This window comes from Hemitrygon akajei, unplaced genomic scaffold (assembly GCF_048418815.1).
Source record: "Hemitrygon akajei unplaced genomic scaffold, sHemAka1.3 Scf000096, whole genome shotgun sequence".
Taxonomy (NCBI): domain Eukaryota; kingdom Metazoa; phylum Chordata; class Chondrichthyes; order Myliobatiformes; family Dasyatidae; genus Hemitrygon; species Hemitrygon akajei.
This window is the reverse complement of record NW_027331982.1, coordinates 2,794,159-2,815,517: the sequence shown is the minus strand read 5'-3', so window position 1 is coordinate 2,815,517 and position 21,359 is coordinate 2,794,159. Positions and strand designations below refer to the sequence as shown.

At 44.9% G+C, this 21,359-nt stretch overlaps 1 protein-coding gene across 1 annotated transcript in view; it reads left to right on the top strand.

Annotated features, from left to right (window-relative positions):
• The first annotated feature begins 403 nt into the window (after positions 1-403).
• Positions 404-21,359, top strand: part of LOC140722974 (NACHT, LRR and PYD domains-containing protein 3-like) — a 66,037-nt gene continuing 45,081 nt past the window's right edge. Inside the window, exons 1-3 of the mRNA XM_073037597.1 lie at positions 404-500; positions 6,193-6,360; positions 10,827-11,013. The gene's annotated coding sequence lies outside the window, so the exon portion shown is untranslated. The remainder of the gene's footprint in view (positions 501-6,192; positions 6,361-10,826; positions 11,014-21,359) is intronic.

Sequence of the window (21,359 nt, the reverse complement as noted above, 5' to 3'; positions counted from 1 at the left end):
CCAGTGAGGCTCCGGAGGAATGTGAATAGAAATTAGTGTTTATTAACGTAGAAGTGATTTCAATGAAACCTGCACAATTCTTCTTCGGGTGGGAATTCAGTGTCGGACCGGGATGAGAATTGATCCAGTAACTCTGAGAACCGGGTGGTGGAGCGATGGGGGCCGGGAAGATGCAGAGGGAGAGATTAAAAGTGTAGCTGGGCTAAATATGAAATAATATGTAAAATGCGGCTTGTAGGTCGGGCAGTGTGTGAGGAGCGAGGAGCAGAGTCACCGGTTCAGGTGGGAAACCCTCCACTCGTCACGTGATCCAGGTCCTCACTCCCATTTCAAACGCAGATCGGCAGCATCCCAGGTTTTCGCTTCCGAGGCCCCGCCCCCGCTCTCACAGTCTCCGGAAGGGCGATGGTTTTCGTTCCGTTCTCTGTAGAAGCGGGTCGTCGGCTGGGAGCCGAAGGACCGATCGCTGTCTGCGGGAATAATTGATCAAGTTCTCATCGGTGAGTATTGATAACCGGTCACTAGGGGTAAACGCGACCGACATTTTCCTATCGGTGTGTACTGAAGCCGATCCCGGGGGAAGGGGGGCATCTGATGATGGGCAGGGAGTCCCGTTAACATCCTCGAACCGCTGGTCTCGTACCGCTTCCTGGACACAACCTGTCGTGGTCGGTCCGGTTTATGGGACCTTCACACCGAACCGCCTGAGATGAGCCGCCGCTCAGCCCCCGGAGTTCTGGTCCCAGGAGCGGGAGGAGGTGGTGATGCCGAGACTGAACACATCCATTAAGATGTACCTGGTGAACTTTACCTCCATCACCCGGCCCGGTATCGGATCCAAACTTCAACTGGATCGATGCCTGGGGTCGATGATTATTTTACATATTTCCAGCACATTGGAAGCGGCCGTTCGGCCTGATGTGTTCTTGCAGACAGAGAGGGTTAAACAGAGTAATCGCACCCTCGGGACACTCCTCCACGTGTATGAGTAGTTCCATCTTTCCCAGTTCAGACAGGACAGTGAGATCCAGATATCTCATGTCCTCTCGGGGGACTGGGAAGTTTATTTCCATCTTCTTTCCATTACCACAACTTGCCGAAATGCTGACAGTGTTTCCCGATATCTGGCCCTATTAATGAGAGAATTAAGTCTTGTTCATTTATCTGGGTTTCTCGGAAATGTGTACACTCCCTCCGGAATTTCCAAAGGAGCAACCCAGGCTGTCTAATATTCCCACACGATTGAAATGGGGAATGTTTTCCATGTACAGAGGTAAAGTAAAAATCATGTATTTGGAATCATCCATACAAATCAATACATTGCAGCAGTACATTGAGGTAAAACAAATCATTCTGGTTACAGAGAAAGTGCAGTGCAGGTAGATATGTGGTGCAAGGTCACATCGATTTAGACTGTGAGGTCAGGAGTCCACTCATCACGCTGTTCGCTTCTAACAGCAGAATGGACACCGTCCTTGAGCCCGGTGGCACGTTTCTGTTCTATTTTAACTTCGCCCCTATGGAGCATTAGAAGTGAGAACGTTCAGGGTTGTGGGGATCTTTCATTATGTTGGCTGTTTTACTGAGGCAGTGGGAAGAATAGACAGAGTCCATGGAGAGGAGGTTGGTTTCTATTACGTACTCAGCTCTATCACTGTTCTCCACTATTTCATTCAATTAAAGGAAGAGCAGTAGCCATATGAAGATGTGAAGTTTCGGATGGGATACTTTCTGCGGTGAATTGATAAAGTGTGTCGAGTAGAAAATGACATATACCAAAATTCTTATTGTTTGTTCTGGTTTTGTTATATTGGAATCTGTTACCTACTAGTGCGTACTATTATTTCAGGATCTGTGTATTGCGGGAGGAACATCAGAGATCGCCCTTGATCCCATTCTCCCATATGGCTCCATCTGCTCATCCGCTGCCGATCTGGGTCAACCTCTGTCCAGCCTCTGTCCCACCAACTCAGTGATATATATCAACCATCTTGTTCAACCTCTGTCCAGCCTGTATCCCATCACCTCAATGATATATATCAACCATCTTGTTCAACCTCTGTCCAGCCTGTATCCCATCACCTCAATGATATATATCAACCATCTTGTTCAACCTCTGTCCAGCCTGTATCCCACCACCTCAATGATATATATCAACCATCTTGTTCAACCTCTGTCCATCCTGTATCCCACCACCTCAATGATATATATCAACCATCTTGTTCAAACTCTGTCCAACCTGTATCCCATCAGTATATATCAACCATCTTGTTCAACCTCTGTCCAGCCTGTATCCCATCACCTCAATGATATATATCAACCATCTTGTTCAACCTCTGCCCAGGCTGTTCCCATTGCTGCAATGATATATTTCAGCAATCTCTCTTTCAAACTTCGTCTTCATTGTGAAGTTTTGCTTTGCATCTTTTCCAGAATTGTTTTTTTGACAGTTAGGACTACCAGAGGTTTAATTGAACACAGCACGTGGCAGGGTAAAAAGCAGCCATTTCAATTTTAGTTTCACCGTTACAAAATGGCTACAGTGTTATCCTTTGCCATAATGGAACCCATAGCATCTGATGTAGAGTTTGTTATTTCCTTTTCCTCTGTTTCCAGGGTAACGGCCCGTCAGAGCTGCAGCAAGTGTTGCAGTTTTTATCGCTCTGTGGTCACCGCCTCTCAGGGTACAGACAGTGGCCCCAGGAGCAAATGTAACAGAATGATAGTGGGAGGAAAGGATGCTGTGAGCATTGACTGCATGGGATGTGTTACACCAGGGTCAGAATGAACTCAGAACTAACAAATTGGTTGGGGTGGGGGTGGCATTTACAGTTTAGGGTGGCAATCAATTACTATCTGTGCATTAAAATGAAGAGGGAGAAAATACTACAGTTGCTGGAAATTTAAATTTAGAAGGAGAAAATATTGGAAACGCCCAGCAATACGGTAGCAGCTTTAACAGTCACAGTTCTGTGTTCTAGTTCACCGTTTACTTCATTGAACTTTTCTATGCCATTTGCCCCTACAATTAAAGAAAGGGTCCATAGACCCCAGGTTGGAAACCCCCCTAGAGATATAGAAATCTATGATGGTATAAATAGGGTGAATGTAGGTGGGCATTTTCCCCTAAGGTTGGGTAAGATCATGGATTTAGGGCAAAAAGTGACACATTTAAGGACAATCTGAGGGGGAACTACTTCACTCAGAGGGTGGTACGAATCCGGAACCAGCACCCAGCAGAAGTGTGAGATGAAAGTTCGATTGTAGTATTTGAGAGTTGTTTGGGTAGGTACATGGATGAGGGAGGTATAGAGGGCTATGGTCTGCGTGCAGGGGGATGGGACCAGACCGAACATGGCATGTACTTGATGGCCTAACAGTCCTGTGTCTGTGCTCTAAGGGCTCTGTGAATCACCATTGAAACTTCTACACATAATCGACATTTGTTGCAGACAGGTCGTATCCGACAATGTGTTTTTATTTTGGACCAGTGTCTACATTGCTGTAAGTTCCGTAGAGCTGGAACTACCAGGAGATTTACTGAATGCACCTCGAAAGGGTAAATACAGCCACTGGAATTTTAATATCACCATTACTAAATGCTGCGGAGAGAGAGTGGCATCAGATACGAGGATGCCTTGAGCATTTACTGTACGGGATGGAATTAAGAAGATTGTAAGGATTGCACCTATGCAATTCTGTTCTGAGTGTCAAACATCTTGCAGTCAGTCAATCGTTTCTGCATTAAAAGAACAAAATGAAATCTCCTGTAGTGAGTTTCCAATGCTATATCATTTCCTGTTACACAACGGGGAAAGTGGCTGCTAATTGACCTGGGCTACACCGCACTCAACAATAAAATAATGAACCACTGTGTTCAATGTAACTGTGGAGGCAAGTTGAAATGTATCAGCACCCTATTTGTGACCCAGTGTTCATGTTTCCCAGCTGATCCCCGTCCAGACAAAGGATCATCAGGCTCCAGTTCTGTCACGGGTTGGTGTGGGAGTGTAAATTTTTGAATTGGGATTAGCTGAGACGCTGCCGCATATTACCGGCAGCAAAGAGCCCTGGGAGAGCTGGTGCTTGAGATACAATCTTGGGATGGGGGCTCCAGGAATATGGAACTGTCAGAGTTTGGGCTTCGGCCCACGTTGGTGCTTTTAAAGATGCGGCTGGATGTTCCTCCTTCCGCAATGAAACAGACGTCTCCGGTGGCTGGATGTTGGTGGCGTGAATCTCTCAGTGTGAGATGTGGAAAAGATGTGCGAGGCTCTCGGTGTGGGCTGTGACCCTCTGAGGTTGGATCCTGGGATACCACACTTGTTTTGACCCAGATAAAATGAATCAGGGGATCAAGTTGTCCGGGTTTATGAGATGTTGAGCGAGTATTTCTGTTCTGTGTTCACATGTTTGGCTCTGAAGTCTCTTTAGAAGCAAAGCAGAGAATGAGTTTCCATTCCATCCCTCACAGGGAGAGGCTGTGATTAAATACGCTATTTTGTGTTTGCACCAATAGAAATAGACCGGGGCTTCAGAATTCAATTCACTCAACATCCATGTTTGGAAATTCCCCCTCACTGACACTTGTCTATCTGCCAGTGGGAGTCAAAGAGAAACTCAAGATGCTGAAGATAGAACAGAACATGGAACAGTACATCACAGAAACAGGCCCTTCGGTCACAATGGTGTGCTAAACCAGTTGAAAAGTAAATCAACGCTCCCCCGCAAAAAAACTAATGACTCCTACCTGCACAATGTCCATATCTTCTCAATATTCCTCACACCCTGTGCCTATCTAAACGTGTCTCAAATGCCTCCAATGTATTTGCTTCCACCACCATAACAGACAGCGCATTCCAGGCATCCACACCTCTCTGAGTAAAACAACTTACCCTCACATTTCCTTTGCATCTACTCTCTCACACCTTCATTGCATGCCCTCTGGTATTAGACATTTCAAAACATGGAAAAGATACTCCCCGTCTACTCTATCTATGTCTTTCATAATCTTATAAACCTCTATCAGATCTTCCCTCAGTCCACACCGCTCGATGGAGAACAACCCAAGATTTTCCACTAAAACCTGGATGATGTTTGAATCCATTCTGACGAAAGGTCAGGAAACCGAATCGCTAACATTTTCCTCTCCCCACAGCTGTTCCTTACCTGCTGAGCGTTTCCAGTGATTCCAGTTTCTCTTTATTACATTCACCTGGAGCATTTTAAATCTCCTACGAATCGACCAGTGCACCAGCGCTCGTTTGACATGATTGAAGAGTAAAGAAACCAAAGCTTTTCCCAGTACATTATCCTGGTCCCAATTGTCCCGTTTTTCCCGGAAATGTATTCAGTACAGTTTTTGCTAACAAGGTTCACAAAATAATCTGAGGAATGAAAAGCATTATGCATGAGGAGCACTTGATGGCCCTGGGACTGTGTTCAGTGGAGTTCAGAGGGATGGTGGTTGGGGGTTGGTGGTGGTGGGTGTGGAGTTAGGGCGGGGATGATTATTTACACCAACTGAATAACAACAATGTAGAGGATGCCTTCATTAGACGGAGAGTCTGGGATCTGACAGTATTGCCGCAGAATAAAGAAGCTTCACTTTAAAAGTGAGATGAGAGATATTACTTCAGCCAAAGGTTGATTGATCTGTGGAATTTGTTATCACAAAGGGTGATGGAGACGATCGCTGGGTATATTAATGTTCTAAATAGGCTGAGAATTATAGCAGGGAAGCCAGAATACAGTGTTGGAAAATAATCCACCGTGATTGATTATGGAGCAGACTAGAATGACCGAATCACCTAATTCTACTCCTATATATTATGACTTGTATCTTATACCATGACTAAGTGATGACTTCTTTGTATCCCATCACAAACAATAGAAAATCTTCAGATGCTGGAAATCCAAGCAGTACATACAAAATGCTGGAGGAACTCAGCAGGCATGGCAGAATCTATGGAAGAGAGTAGTGTCGACATAGAGATGCTGCCTGGCCTGATGAGTTCCTCCAGCATTTCGTGTGTGTTCCTTTGCATCCCATGTCAGGCTTTGTAAAGTGTGAGGGATAGTTCCAGATTTCTTCACTCGCATCATGATATATGCGTTCAAGATTTAAATGTCAGGTTCATGCTTTGTTCTCGTTTGTATTAGTAACATACTTCATTATCTGTCTGGTTAAAGTTAGATCTGCAGTGAGAGGTTTATTGGAAGAAAACTCCACGACTGGAAGCAAACCACAACTGAAGACGAGGGAACAGTAACAATGAACCAACCCGAGGACTGAGAGCACCAACTGGAGAGAACCCTTCTGACTCGGAGATTCCAGTGATTCAGTCAGGAGAAAGTTTAGTGAGTCTAATTTACTCTAACACTGGTCCTTTAGACATTACATTTCTGTACCAAGGAAAATAGGAAATAGCTGGATCGGGACTGAAAAAATGTAGAACTGACAGTTATGCCAGTTGCAATCATTCTAGATCTGCTAATGTGCTGTCAGCATCCCAGCTCCGTGAAGCAACGCACATTCCCTCATATTGTTTGCTCATTTCAAACGTGTCACTCCTGATGTTTCCTTGCTTGGCTGTGTTAGGTCATAATAATCTCAAAATGCGTTGACAATTTCCTCCCTTTATTAGATGCCGCGGTTGTTTCCAGCTCGAGTGATTGTAGAAGTGTGGAATTACCATGAACTACAGCAACATGTCATTGACTCCTCTGTCTATTGCAAGCTGCAATGATATACTTGTCCTCGAGTATATCGTCGTGCAAGCCTCTGCTAAGAGCAAACCCTCTTGAAACCAAATGTCCCGGCACCACATTTCATTCAGTCCTAACTAGCAAATGTCAACGAATAATTTTGATTTACATACCCTCTAGTCATCAAGTATTTTTCTACAAATAAATTGTCAGAACCTATGAATATGTGATTAAGCAGCAATAGGTTTTGCAATGTTCCCATCTTACCATGGATCAAAGGCACGGGTTATATCTGTACTTGAGATGAACGAACGTCCTTGCAGCCAGGACTGCTGGAGCTGCCGGGGTCGATTTAAACTCAGTGATTTCGGGATGGGAAGCAGCGTGTTCGGTCAGGTGATGGAGGAGTTGATGTTAAGGTAGATGCAATGTTAAGAGACACTTTGGAAGGGTTGGCTGTGGACAGGGCATCATGTAGTGAAATGCAGCAACAGTTTCCCCTTCCTCCCTCACTCCCATTCTCACCCTCCTATTTTTTGCCGGTTTTAATTGCGGGAGTTGTGATCTCTTTATACTCACTGACCAGGGAAAGTAAAGCCTGTGATTCCATTCAAAGCCCAGTTTCTTTATAAAGAGTGGGGTTGAAGTTTATCGAGATGAACATGGGGGAATGCGTAAAGAAAGTTTAAATCAGATCAGTAGTAGTTTCTGAGGGCCGAGTGGTCCAGTTATGCATTTGTTGTGTTGATTAGAAAAGTTCTGACAGTTTAATTAGTGCAAGCCAATACAACTTCTGCATATCAATTATATTGTGTAACTGAAAAGAAATATTACCTTGATTAAGTATATACATCGAGATTTGTGCGTTAATGTTGTACCCCAGCGGGTTGCAGATCGACCATAACTCATTCGGTGAGCTGGCCAGCGCGGTACGGGACCGAGGGACGCGCTTCCCGTTCCCTGTTACTGACTCTACAGTCTCCCCATCTACCGCGCGCTCCAGCTCACCGCCCCGCCCACTGCCCCACGCGCGCCCTCTTGCAGAGCTTCGTCTCCCTCGCTCTCCCGGGCTGACGTTGAGACGATTCAAGCATGCTGAGTGTGCCCGGTATGTCTCGTGAAGTGACGTGAAATTTACTTGTCTCTCATTGGTGATAGCAAATGCCAAATTAGTATACCAACCAATGGGGATATGGGCATTCCTAACCCGACTCCCGGGAAAGATACAACGAGCTCGTTTATTTAATGTCACTTTTCCTCGCCAAGGAGTTGGCGGAGCTGCAAGGGTGACGCATTGAAGTGGGAGTGCAGGGGGGTTATCTCCTCTGAAGTGGCGAGGACGAAGAAGGCTTCAGTATATTTGCAGCGGACACTGGTAAAGTGTTGCCCTGCAAGTGCGCTGTGGGGGTGATTTTGAGAGCAAGTCACGATCATAATATATGACACAATGGGCTGGGGGGACCCAGTGGCTGTCTTTTGTTTAACGTATCTGGGTTTAAACAACGGAGTAAACAGACCCACCTTAGGCCAGCAGGCTGTCCCAGTGGGTGCTGTGTGGACAGACACCTGGAGCATGGCTGATCCTTGTCTGCATTAGCAATTTATCTGAGGGACAAAATGCAATATTTACTAGTCTGATATTGACTGAAAACATCTATATTTATCATGTATTCTGTTTATGATATAATCATTGTCCACTTTATGTTCAAATTTAATAACCCCGCCACATGCTTGATGTCATGTGTGGCTTCCCCACAACGGGATCTGACGTCACGTGTGCAGTTCCGTACGTCACACTGGCGTTGAGACGGTCGAACTTTACCGCCTAAGGTAACAATTACCTGACCCACCCACCCCACCCCACCCTGCAATCAACAGAGGAGTTACACTCTTCACATAGGTGTGAAGCCATGTTTATCACTGGTTACACCCAATATCAGAGACAGAGCAGCTGAGAGGGCGTTACCTCAGCTGCCTTCATCTCCTGCTCCCGCATCGAACTCCCCGTCAAAGCGGAACAAACCTCAAGTAAATGTCCTGCTTATTGATTTATTTCCACTTCCCTTCCGAGGGAAGTTGGGGGCGTTTGTGAAGCGTCTCCTGCGGCCGGAGTCTGATGTATTGCTGAGAGGTAGGAGGATACCGCTCGGTTCATCGGCTTGATGCTAGCCCCATATGGAGGGATCTCGGCAGAAGGGCGAGTGTGAGGGATTTTACTGAGAGGATAAAGAAGGTGTGTGAGGGGGTGGACAGGGTGGAGTCTGAGAGGATGTTTATTCCAGTGGTGGATCCAGGCGGAGGATGGGGGAAGGAGCCCATTGACAGTGGGAAAGGGACATGAGTGGCTCGTCTGTGGAAATGTCTGAGTCCACGGTGGTGGCGAGCAGAGATGTTCACCACTTCGGGGGGGGGGGGGATGGGGCAAGCACCGGCAGACTGAGCTGCAAGTGGGTCTAATGGTCTGGGCAAAGTGAATTGGAGTGGTGTTGGGGGCAAGGAAGGACTGGTCTTGGGTCCTATTGAATGACAGGATGGACTGGATGGGCTGAGTGGCCTGTTCCTATTCTTGTTGTCTGTGTATTTAATGAGAAGGAATAACCAGACTCTTCTTGGGTCTGCAGGATATCCCAGTGGGTGTAGTAGGGACCGCTGCTTGGAGCCCAGTTTTTCCCAAACTGTGTCAACAATTTGGCTGAGGGACCAAATTCAACATTTCCAAGTCTGTTCTTGAATAAAATGTATATTTGTACATTGTTAATGACAGAGAATGTATATTTATGATTATTGACACAAAATATATATTTGTATATTGTTAATGATATAAAACTTGTATTACTATATTGATAATGACATAGAATTGTATAAATTATGTTCCACGTGTTATCTGAATGTACTTGCCTGTGATGTTGCTGCAAGTCAGTGTTATTCTGTACCTGCATCTTCCTGTACATGCACACTTGTCAATAATTTCAACAGTCCCTGCGAAAACTCTGAGATTTGAATAGTGAAGATCATCTTGGCATCTCGGTAGATCAATTATAAAGAGATAATATACTGTTAAGTACAAGACCCTTAACAGTGTCAATGAGCAGAGGGATCTTGGAGACCCAAGTTCATCGCTCCCTCAAAGTGGCTACACCGATTGACACGGTGGTTACGAAGGCAAATGGAATGCTTGCCTCTATTAGTGAAGGTATTGCATTCAAAATTCAGGAAGTTATGTTGCAGCTTCATAAAACTTGAGTTAGGCCACATCTGAAGTGTTTCATACAGTTCTGGTTGCCCCCATTCTCGGAAGGATGTCGGGGCTTTGGAGAGGGTGCAGAAGAGGTTTACCAGGATACTGCCTGGATTAGAGGGCATGAGCTATAACGAGAGGCTGGACAAACTAGTGTTGTTTTCTCCTGAGCGGCGCAGGAATAAGAGGATGGAGGTGTATAAGATTATGAGATTTCTTCGACAGTTTTCTCTGGACCCACGCAGGCTAGGGTGAGACGATGGAGGTTTATAAGGTTACGAGACACATAGATAGAGTAGACAGAGAATAACTATTTACCCGGGGTAGAAATGTCAAGATCAAGATGCATGCATTTAAGATGAGGGGGGTTGTTTGAAAGGAGATGTGAGGGGAAAGTGTTTTTTTTACACAGAGGGGTGGTTTGGTGGAATGTGCTGCCTGGTGTGATGACAGCGGCAGGTATATCGGGGACTTTTCAGAGATGTTTAGATAGACACATGAATGTGAGGGGAAATTGTGCAGGCAGAAGGGATTAGTTTAGTTGGCAATTTGATTAACTGAATAGTTTGAATACAACATTGTGGGCCGAAGGGCCTGTTCCTGTGCTGTACTGTTCTATGCTCTGTGTCTTTTGTCGAAAGGTTTCGCGATTATGGAGGCAAAATAAGTGAATGGGAACAACAGGTCAGCTGGAGCCCAATGTGGGAAATGTGAAATCACACACTTCTGTAGGACAGACCGCAATCCTGAGTGTGATTCAATGGGGATGGACTGATGTGCAGTTGGTAGGGAGGGAGGACAAAGGTGCATTGTATTTATTGCAAGAGTTACTGGGTATAAGAATGAAAATAACTTTAACAATTATTTGTGCTTTGTTGAGATTGTACCTGGAATATGGTGTAAAATCCCGCTCCCCATACTAACACGGGTTATACAGAGCAAAGAACAAACTGCCGGAGGAACTCAGTGGGTCGGGCAGCATCTGTGGAGGGAAATGGACCGTCAACATTTCGGGCCGAGACCCTCCCTCTGGACTGAGAGAGACGGGAAATAATCAGAGAAAAGAGGTGAGGGGTGGGGATGGGGCAAGAGCTGGGGAGTGAGAGGCAGATCCAGGTGAAGGGGGAGGTGGGAAGGTGGACAGGAGTGGGAGGTGAGTGATTCGGACTGCAGTCCATGGAACTTAATTCCACAGAGGATTAACAAAGACGTCAGAGAGTATTTGTTATAGAGAGTGCAATGAAGATTCACCAGACTGATCCCTGGAGTGGTGGGGACATCATATGAAGAAAGATCAAATGTAATAACCCTTTTATTTAGAGAATCGAGGACTGAGAGGTGAACTCATTGAAATGCACAACATCATTATCGGTTGAATCAGGGATCCCAGTCTCAGAAAAAGGGGGTGGACTGTCCCGGACTGAGATGAGGGGAAATGTCTCCACTCCAGGGTTAGTGAATGTTTGTAAATCCCCACCACAGAGGCGGTGAAGACTCAATGATCACCCTCACTGAATAAAGAGGCTGGGAGATGGGTGGAGACTGAAGGGATCGAGTCAATGAGGATTGGGAAGAAATGTGGCTGAGATGGGAGAGCTGCTATCATATTGTCATTGGTTAAAGGGGCTGAATGGCCTCTTCCTGCCGTTTCTCACTTGATGTTTCAGTGTTCCTGTCCAGTGAGCTCAGAGGATGTGAATAGAAATTAGTGTTTGTAAACATAGAAGTGATTTGAATGAAAACTGCACAATTCCTTTTTGGGTCTGAATCATCTGTTAGACAGTAATGGGAATCAAACCCGTATTTCAGTGACCTAGTGGGTACAGGGATGGGATGGGAATGATACAGAGAGAAAAATTAAAAACGTAGCTGGTGTTAATTTGAAAAGTGGAAAATGTGGCGGGTGGATCAGGTAGCGTGTGAGGAGCGAGAAGCAGAGTCACGGGTTTAAATGAGAGAACATGGGTCCATCACACGATCCTGTTTCCCGCTCCCTTTTTACCGCAGATCGGCAGCATCTGCAGGTTTTTTTTTCTGAGGCCCTGCCCCCGCGCTATGAGATACCATCACATTGCGCATGCTCAGTCAGGCGACGGGCAGTGATTTTTTTTTGGATGGATGTGGGGGATCGTGTGGAGTTGGGATCAGGAGAGTGACCTCGCCCCCTGAGGCGGGGAGCCGGGGGAACGATCATTCTCTGTGGGGCGAGACCAACGAGATCCTGCAGGTGAGAACTGAGGCCGGTCCCGAGCTACATTGGGCAGTAATCCCTGTTATGTCCCTGAAAAGCCGGCTTCCCACCGCTTCCCGGCCAGAATCTGCTGGGTGGGTCCGGGTTGTGGGACTTTCACACCGAAGCTCCTGAGTTGAGCCGCCGCTCAGCCCCTGGTGCTGTGGTCCTAGTAGCGGGATGAGGTGGTGAGGCTGGGACTGAACCCATCCATTGAGATGTATCCTGGGAACTTTATCTCCATCACCTGCCCCAGTAGTGGATCCAAACTTCACCTGGATTGATGCCTGGGTTCGATAATCGTTTCCATGTATCTGGGCTCCTAGAAAAAAATATTCCATACTTCACTTAACTCTCCCTGGAGAAGATCCAACCCGGCAACGCAGGTTGTCTGATAATATCCACCGCATGAAAATGGGAAATCTGTTTATTATTGTCATGTATAGAAGTTCAGTGGAAAATGTGGCAGGTGGATCAGGCAGCGTGTGAGGAGCGAGAAGCAGGGACACTGTTTTAAATGAGAGACCCTGCACCCATCACACGATCCTGTTCCAGCTCCCTTTTCACTGCAGATCGGCAGCATCTGCAGGTTTGTTTCTGAGGCCCTGCCCCCGCGCTATGACGCACGATCACATTGCAACACGCTCAGTCCCGGGATGGGCAGTGATTTCTTGTGGATGGATGCGGCGGATCATTTGTGGGGTTGCGATCAGGAGTGACCTCGCCTCCTGGGGCGTGAAGCCGGGGGAAAGATCATTCCCTGTGGGGCGAGAGCAAAGAGATCCCGTAGGTGAGAATTGAGCGGACCCAAGCGACATTGGGCAGTGATTCCCGTTATTTCCCTGAACAGCCGGCTTCCACCGCTTCCCGGGCAGAACCTGCTGGGTGGGTCCGGGTTGTGGGACCTTCACACCGAAGCTCCCAAGGTGAGCTGCCACTCAGCTCTTGGTGCTGTGGTTCTAGGGGTGGGTTAAGGTGCTGAGGCCGGGACTGAACCCATCCATTGTGATGTATCCCGGGAACTTTATCCCCATCATCTGAACCTGTAGCAGATCCAAACTTCACCTGGATCGATACCTGCGTTCGATAATTGCTTCCATGTGTCCGGGCTCCAAAAATAATTTCTACACTTCAGTTAACTCTCCCTGGAGAAGATCCAACCCGGCAACCCGGGCTGTCTAATAATTTCCACTCCATGAAAATGGGAAATCTGTTTATTATTGTCACGTATAGAGGTTCAGTGGAAATCTTGTCTTGTGTAGCAACCACACAATTCATTAAACAGTACATTGAGGTGATAGAAGGTAAAACAATAAGTATTACAAATCATTATGGTTCCAGAGAAAGTGCCATGCAGAAAGTGTAAGGTCACTTCAAGTAACAGTGAGGTCAGCTGTCCATCGTATCACACTGGGGACATTCAGTTTGCTTATAACAGCAGAATGGAAACCGTCCTTGAGCCTGGTGGTACATGGTTTCAGGTTTTTGCAGCTTCTCCCCGATGCGGAATGGGTGAGAAGTGAGAATGTCCCAGGTTGTGGGGATCTTTGAAGTACAAGGTCTGCTTTACTGAGGCGGTGGGAAGTGTAGACAGAGTCCATGGAGGGGAGGTTAATTTCTATGATGTGCTCAGCTGTGTCCACAGGTCTCTGCAGTTCCTTGCACTCTTGGGCAGAGCAGTGGCCAGACAAAGGTGTCAAGTCTGGATGGGATCCTTTCCATGGTGCGTTGATAACATTTGGTTCGGGGAGATGTCAAGTATCCAGTTGTTCTGTTTTGGTCATTTTAGAATCTTTCATACAGTAGTATCTACTATTAATTCAGTAACTGTGTATTGCTGGAGTACCATCAGCGACCGTCCTTGATTCCTTCTCCTATCTGGTTCCATCTCCACATCCCCTGCCCATCTGGTTCAAGCTCTGTCCAGCCTGTACCACACCATCTCACAGATATATATCAACCATCTTGTTCAACCTCTGTCCAGTCTGTATCCCACCACCTCAATGATATATATCAACCATCTTGTTTAAACTCTGTCCAGTCTGTATCCCACCACCTCAATGACATATATCAACCATCTTGTTCAACCTCTGTCCAGTCTGTATTCCACCACCTCAATGATATATATCAAACATCTTGTTCAGCGTCTGTCCAGTCTGTATCCCACCACCTCAATGATATATATCAACCATCTTGTTCAACCTCTGTCCAGCCTGTATCCCACCAGCTCAATGATATATATCAACCATCTTGTTCAACCTCTGTCCAGTCTGTATTCCACCACCTCAATGATATATATCAACCATCTTGTTCAACCTCTGTCCAGTCTGTATCCCACCACCTCAATGATATATATCAGCCATCTTGTTCAACCTCTGTCCAGTCTGTATCCCACTACCTCAATGATATATATCAACCATCTTGTTCAACCTCTGTCCAGTCTGTATCCCACCAACGCACTGATATATATCAACCATCTTGTTCAACCTCTGTCCAGTCTGTATCCCACCACCTCAATGATATATATCAACCATCTTGTTCAACCTCTGTCCAGTCTGTATCCCACCACCTCAATGATATATATCAACCATCTTGTTCAACCTCTGTCCAGTCTGTATCCCACCACCTCAATGATATATATCAACCATCTTGTTCAACCTCTGTCCAGTCTGTATCCCACCACCTCAATGATATATATCAACCATCTTGTTCAACCTCTGTCCAGTCTGTATCCCACCACCTCAATGATATATATCAACCATCTTGTTCAACCTCTGTCCAGTCTGTATCCCACCACCTCAATGATATATATCAACCATCTTGTTCAACCTCTGTCCAGTCTGTATTCCACCACCTCAATGATACATATATCAACCATCTTGTTCAACCTCTGTCCAGTCTGTATCCCACCACCTCAATGATATATATCAACCATCTTGTTCAACCTCTGTCCAGTCTGTATCCCATCACCTCAATGATATATATGAACCATCTTGTTCAACCTCTGTCCAGTCTGTATCCCACCACCTCAACGATATGTATCAACCATCTTGTTCAACCTCTGTCCAGTCTTCATTGTGAGGTATTTTGTCTCACTGAGTTATTTCTGAAATCGGTGTTTGTTACCTGGAAGTACAAGAGGATTTATTGAATAGAGCATGAGCTAGGGTAAAGACAGCCACTACAATTTTAGTTTCAAGGGTACCAAATGGCCGCTGAGTTAATCTTTATCAGACGGAGACTCTCAGCTTTTAAAGTTGAGTCTGTTATTTCCTGTTTTGGTCATGTTTGGAGAGTCACTTTCTCTGTTGCCAGGAACAGCCCACAGGATCTGCAGGGAGTGGTGCTCATTTTTCTTTCTCTGGTCACTGCCCCCCACTGAGAGTTAGTGGCCTTGGGAGCAGATGTAACTGACTGATAGTGGGGCAGGAAGGATGTTGTGTTCATCAGATCGGGGAGCAACTTCGACAGTCCCAGTTCTGATACCGGGTCTCTTTCCACAAATCTAATCTGGTGAAACAAGAGTCCAGCACTATTACTTCAATTTTATATTAAAAGCGTTTTATTCCCGTTAGCCTACAGGAAATGTGATGGCCAATTGTGCTGGCCAAGACCTCATTTAACAATAAGATAATGATAAATTGAGTTCAGTTTCGCTGCTGGAGAATATGTAAAACGTATCCACGGTATCTGTTGACTCTCGCCCTGGTTTTACAGCCCGATCATTGGTCCAGTCAGATGATTATGAGGCTCCTGTTCTTCAATGGGTTGATGGAGTGTTAGTTTTTGAACTCTGATTGGCCGAAACACTGCATCATATTACCGGAGCAAGGAGTCCTGGGAGAGTTGCTGTTTAGGCTGTAATCTTTGGAAACTACTTCCGTGTCCTCATTCTCAAGTATTTTGCCTCACGATCGGTGTTTGCTACCAGATGATTTGTTTAATGCAGGAAAAGGTAAGGTAAAGACAAACATTACAAATTTAGTTCAACGTTATAAAATAACAGTTGTTTTAATTTTATATTAAGACACTTTACAATAGACTCTCAGGGTAGCAGTCTGTCAACTGAAGTTTTATTCAAGTTGGATAATGCAACAACACAATGTTTCGAAAGACAAGAGTAAATCGATGGGAGAATGATTTCAAAAGAGAATTTCGTTGTTGGAATGTCCAAGTCAAAATCCTGTTGTTAATCCCATAGGAATGTTGTGGAATGGCCTGAAACAGCAGTTCAGGCAAGGAGTCCCAGCAACATGCCAGAGTTGAAGCAGTTTTGTAAGGCGGAATGGCCTAAAATTCCTCCAAGCCGATGTGCAGGAAGATCAGCAGTTACCAGAAGCACTTAGTTGAAGTTATTGCTGTACGGGGTGTGTGTCGTGGGGGAGGGGGGTGGTGGTCACACCCATTATTTAAAACCAAGGTTCACAGACTTATTTTGAACAAGTACATGTAATATTGAATCATGTTAATCTTGACATAACGAGACTCAGAGCATTTCAAATTGAGCCCGTTTCTGACTTTTTCGGTCATATTTGGATGGCCTCTTTCTGCATGCCAGAATAACAGCCCATGTGATCGGTAGGGAGTGGTAAACATTTTTATCGCTCTCTGGTCTCCATTGCTCAGTGAGAGTTAGTGGCCTCAGGACCAGATGTAACAGACGGATAAAGGGGTGGGGAGGATGTTGTGAGCATTGACTGTGTGTACTGAATTATTCCTGTGTTGGAATGTAGAGAAAACTAATGATGATCCCTTTTCCCATCTGGTTCCATCTGCGCATTCCCCGCGCATCTTGTTTAAACTCTGTCCAGCCTGTAACCCACCAACTCAATGATATATATATCAACCATTCAGTTCAACCTCTGTCCAGTCTGTATCCCACCAGTACAATGATATATATCAACCATCTTGTTCAACCTCTGTCCAGTCTGTATCCCACCACCTCAATGATATATATCAACCATCTTGTTCAACCTCTGTCCAGTCTGTATTCCACCACCTCAATGATATATATCAAACATCTTGTTCAGCGTCTGTCCAGTCTGTATCCCACCACCTCAATGATATATATCAAACATCTTGTTCAATCTCTGTCCAGCCTGTATCCCACCAGCTCAATGATATATATCAACCATCTTGTTCAACCTCTGTCCAGCCTGTATCCCACCAGCTCAATGATATATATCAACCATCTTGTTCAACCTCTGTCCAGTCTGTATTCCACCACCTCAATGATATATATCAACCATCTTGTTCAACCTCTGTCCAGTCTGTATCCCACCACCTCAATGATATATATCAGCCATCTTGTTCAACCTCTGTCCAGTCTGTATCCCACTACCTCAATGATATATATCAACCATCTTGTTCAACCTCTGTCCAGTCTGTATCCCACCAACGCACTGATATATATCAACCATCTTGTTCAACCTCTGTCCAGTCTGTATCCCACCACCTCAATGATATATATCAACCATCTTGTTCAACCTCTGTCCAGTCTGTATCCCACCACCTCAATGATATATATCAACCATCTTGTTCAACCTCTGTCCAGTCTGTATCCCACCACCTCAATGATATATATCAACCATCTTGTTCAACCTCTGTCCAGTCTGTATCCCACCACCTCAATGATATATATCAACCATCTTGTTCAACCTCTGTCCAGTCTGTATCCCACCACCTCAATGATATATGTCAACCATCTTGTTCAACCTCTGTCCAGTCTGTATTCCACCACCTCAATGATACATATATCAACCATCTTGTTCAACCTCTGTCCAGTCTGTATCCCACCACCTCAATGATATATATCAACCATCTTGTTCAACCTCTGTCCAGTCTGTATCCCATCACCTCAATGATATATATGAACCATCTTGTTCAACCTCTGTCCAGTCTGTATCCCACCACCTCAACGATATGTATCAACCATCTTGTTCAACCTCTGTCCAGTCTTCATTGTGAGGTATTTTGTCTCACTGAGTTATTTCTGAAATCGGTGTTTGTTACCTGGAAGTACAAGAGGATTTATTGAATAGAGCATGAGCTAGGGTAAAGACAGCCACTACAATTTTAGTTTCAAGGGTACCAAATGGCCGCTGAGTTAATCTTTATCAGACGGAGACTCTCAGCTTTTAAAGTTGAGTCTGTTATTTCCTGTTTTGGTCATGTTTGGAGAGTCACTTTCTCTGTTGCCAGGAACAGCCCACAGGATCTGCAGGGAGTGGTGCTCATTTTTCTTTCTCTGGTCACTGCCCCCCACTGAGAGTTAGTGGCCTTGGGAGCAGATGTAACTGACTGATAGTGGGGCAGGAAGGATGTTGTGTTCATCAGATCGGGGAGCAACTTCGACAGTCCCAGTTCTGATACCGGGTCTCTTTCCACAAATCTAATCTGGTGAAACAAGAGTCCAGCACTATTACTTCAATTTTATATTAAAAGCGTTTTATTCCCGTTAGCCTACAGGAAATGTGATGGCCAATTGTGCTGGCCAAGACCTCATTTAACAATAAGATAATGATAAATTGAGTTCAGTTTCGCTGCTGGAGAATATGTAAAACGTATCCACGGTATCTGTTGACTCTCGCCCTGGTTTTACAGCCCGATCATTGGTCCAGTCAGATGATTATGAGGCTCCTGTTCTTCAATGGGTTGATGGAGTGTTAGTTTTTGAACTCTGATTGGCCGAAACACTGCATCATATTACCGGAGCAAGGAGTCCTGGGAGAGTTGCTGTTTAGGCTGTAATCTTTGGAAACTACTTCCGTGTCCTCATTCTCAAGTATTTTGCCTCACGATCGGTGTTTGCTACCAGATGATTTGTTTAATGCAGGAAAAGGTAAGGTAAAGACAAACATTACAAATTTAGTTCAACGTTATAAAATAACAGTTGTTTTAATTTTATATTAAGACACTTTACAATAGACTCTCAGGGTAGCAGTCTGTCAACTGAAGTTTTATTCAAGTTGGATAATGCAACAACACAATGTTTCGAAAGACAAGAGTAAATCGATGGGAGAATGATTTCAAAAGAGAATTTCGTTGTTGGAATGTCCAAGTCAAAATCCTGTTGTTAATCCCATAGGAATGTTGTGGAATGGCCTGAAACAGCAGTTCAGGCAAGGAGTCCCAGCAACATCCCAGAGTTGAAGCAGTTTTGTAAGGCGGAATGGCCTAAAATTCCTCCAAGCCGATGTGCAGGAAGATCAGCAGTTACCAGAAGCACTTAGTTGAAGTTATTGCTGTACGGGGTGTGTGTCGTGGGAGAGGGGGGTGGTGGTCACACCCATTATTTAAAACCAAGGTTCACAGACTTATTTTGAACAAGTACATGTAATATTGAATCATGTTAATCTTGACATAACGAGACTCAGAGCATTTCAAATTGAGCCCGTTTCTGACTTTTTCGGTCATATTTGGATGGCCTCTTTCTGCATGCCAGAATAACAGCCCATGTGATCGGTAGGGAGTGGTAAACATTTTTATCGCTCTCTGGTCTCCATTGCTCAGTGAGAGTTAGTGGCCTCAGGACCAGATGTAACGGACGGATAAAGGGGTGGGGAGGATGTTGTGAGCATTGACTGTGTGTACTGAATTATTCCTGTGTTGGAATGTAGAGAAAACTAATGATGATCCCTTTTCCCTTCTGGTTCCATCTGCGCATTCCCCGCGCATCTTGTTTAAACTCTGTCCAGCCTGTAACCCACCAACTCAATGATATATATATCAACCATTCAGTTCAACCTCTGTCCAGTCTGTATCCCACCAGTACAATGATATATATAAACCATCTTGTTTAACCTCTGTCCAACCTGTATCCCACCACCTCAATGATATATATCAACCATCTTGTTGAATCTCTGTCCAACCTGTACCCCACCACCTCAATGATATATATCAACCATCTTGTTCAACCTCTATCCAGTCTGTATCCCACCACCTCAGTGATACATATCAACCATCTTGTTCAATCTATGTCCAGCCTGTATCACACCACCTCAATATTATATATCAACTATCTTGTTCAACCTCTATCTAGTCTGTATCCCACCAACTCAGTGATACAGATCAACCATCTTGTTCAATCTCTGTCCAGCCTCTATCACACCACCTCAATGATATATATCAATCATCTTGTTCAATCTCTGTCCAGCCTGTGTCACACCAACTCAATGATATATATCAACCATCTTGTTCAGCCTCTGTCCAGCCTGTATCACACCACCTCAAAGATATATATCAACCATCTTGTTCACCCTCTATCCAGTCTGTATCGCACCACCTCAATGATATATATCAACCATCATTTTCAACATTTGTCCAGTTTGTACGCCCCCACCTCAATGATATATATCAAACATCTTGTTAATTTCTTGTCAGTCTGTATTGCTTCAATAATTACAATCTTAGTTTCCACGATACAAAATGGCAAAATGTTAATCTTGACAGCATTTATATTTGAGTCAGTTACTTTATTTTTTGTCATTTTTGGAGAGCCACTTTCTCTGTTGCCAGGGTAACAGCCCATGTGACTTGCAGGGAGTGGTGCTCATTTTTATCGCTCTCTGGTCACTGTCACTCAGTGAGAGACAACGGCCTCGGGAGCAGATGTAACAGACTGATAGTAGGGTGGGGAGGATGTTGTAAACCTCGACTGTATTAACCCTGTGTTGGAAAGCAGAGAAAACTAACGAATGTGGGCATTGCATTTGTGCAACTTCGTTCAGGCCGTCGCAAACGTCCTTTAATCAGTCAAAAGTTGTGCATCATTTAAAGTAAAAGGAGAAAAAGCTGGAAACGTTCAGCAGATCGGGGAGAAACTTGGACCGTCCCAGTTCTGATACCGTGTCTTGCACAGTTTCGCTTTCCACAAATCTAATCAAATGCAACAAGAGTCCAGCACTATTATTTCAATTTTATATTAAAAGCGTTTTATTCCTGTTAGCCTACAGGAAATGTGATGGCCAATTGTGCTGGGCAAGACCTCATTTAACAATAAGATAATGATAAATTGAGTTCAGTTTAGCTGCTGCAGACGATGTAAAACGTATCCTCGGTATCTGTTGACTCACGCCCTGGTTTTACAGCCCGATCATTGGTCCAGTCAGATGATCATGAGGCTCCTGTTCTTCCATGGGTTGATGGAGTGCTAGTTTTTGAACGCTGATTGGCCGAAACACT